Source organism: Camelina sativa, chromosome 11 (assembly GCF_000633955.1).
Source record: "Camelina sativa cultivar DH55 chromosome 11, Cs, whole genome shotgun sequence".
In the NCBI taxonomy this organism is placed as follows: domain Eukaryota; kingdom Viridiplantae; phylum Streptophyta; class Magnoliopsida; order Brassicales; family Brassicaceae; genus Camelina; species Camelina sativa.
The window spans coordinates 46,284,023-46,285,674 of record NC_025695.1 but is presented as its reverse complement, the minus strand read 5'-3'; positions in this window follow the sequence as shown (position 1 = coordinate 46,285,674).

Below are 1,652 nucleotides of genomic sequence, written 5' to 3'. Positions count from 1 at the left end.
CTGGGAGGTTACTAAGGCAAGTCAACGCAACTATTCTAGCACTTATCTCCAAGACTACTACGGCAGAAAAACTATCTGAATTCAGACCAATCTCTTGCTGTAATACTATCTACAAGGTCATCTCAAGAATCTTGGCAAAAAGGCTCAAGCTGATTACTAGTCAAGCAGTACAACGAAATCAGGTAGCCTTCATTCCTGGCAGGCTCCTATGTGAAAATGTTTTATTAGCTTCTGAGCTTGTTACGGATTTCAACACTGATGGTCCTGTGACTAGAGGATGCTTACAGATCGATTTATCAAAAGCCTTTGACAATATCGACTGAAATTTCCTTCACAACATCCTAAGAGCTCTGGAACTGCCTCCCATGTTTATTAAGTGGATAACTACATGCTTCACCACTCCGTCCTACTCTGTTGATATTAATGGTGAATTGATAGGATATTTTCCAGGAAGGAAAGGTCTTAGACAAGAAGACTCAATCTCGACCCCCCTCTTCACATTAGTAATGGATATACTCTCCAAGCAATTTGATGAAGCAGTGTCGATGAACAGGATTCAGCCTCATCCAAAGTGTGCCGACCCTCTGATCACACACTTGAGCTTTGCAGATGATATCCTAGTTTTCTTCGATGGTAGAGAATCCTCTCTCAGCTCAATCCTTGATATCTTGGCTCAGTTTCAGTTAACTTCTGGTCTGGGAATAAATCTTGCAAAAACTTGCCTTTTTCTTGATGGAAATGATAGAGATCACATCAGACATATGGCTCAAAGGCATAACCTCAATCATGGCTCCCTCCCAGTTCGATATCTTGGAGTCCCGCTTCTCCCAAACAAGCTAAACCCATTAGACTATCAACCTCTTCTAGACAAAGTCAAGGGACGCATCTCCTCTTGGACAAACCGGCATTTATCATTTGCAGGAAGATTGCAACTCCTACATTCAGTTATTAACAGTACCATCAATTTCTGGGCATCAATCTTCTTGCTTCCAACTAATTGTTTGCAATCGCTTGAGCAAATGTGCAGTGCTTTCTTGTGGAAGGGTGTTGCTTCCTCTGCCAGGGGAGCTAAGGTTTCATGGGAAGTTGTTTGTACTCCAACAGAGAATAAGCATGGGAAGTTGTTTGTACTCCAACAGAGAAAAAGCCGTTGGAGGCCTTGGTCTTAAAAGACTGGCTGACTGGAATCAGATTTTTGGCCTCAAGTTAATATGGCTACTATACTCTCAAGCAGGTTCACTATGGGTTTCGTGGGTTAATAAGCACTTAATCAGAGGAGGATGTTTCTGGGATACAGATTTCACTACAACTGGCAGCTGGATATGGAGAAAGCTGGTAAAGTTGAGAGCTCTGGCGAGACCATATATTTACTGCATTATCAACTCTGGATCCAATGCACTCTTCTGGCATGACAACTGGACTGGACTAGGTCCACTTATTGACATCACTGGTAACTCAGGACCACGGGTTACAGGTAACCGGATTCTCTCTACTGTCAAACAAACTGCTCCAAGTGGAACCTGGTCACGTCCAAGGGGGAGGCATCAAATAGTACAACTCCTGCGATCATGCCTTATGACTCACAATCCTCCAACAGAGAATACGGGTGATGATGTTTTTCAGTGGAAGTTAACAGCTGATCAATCTCAAGG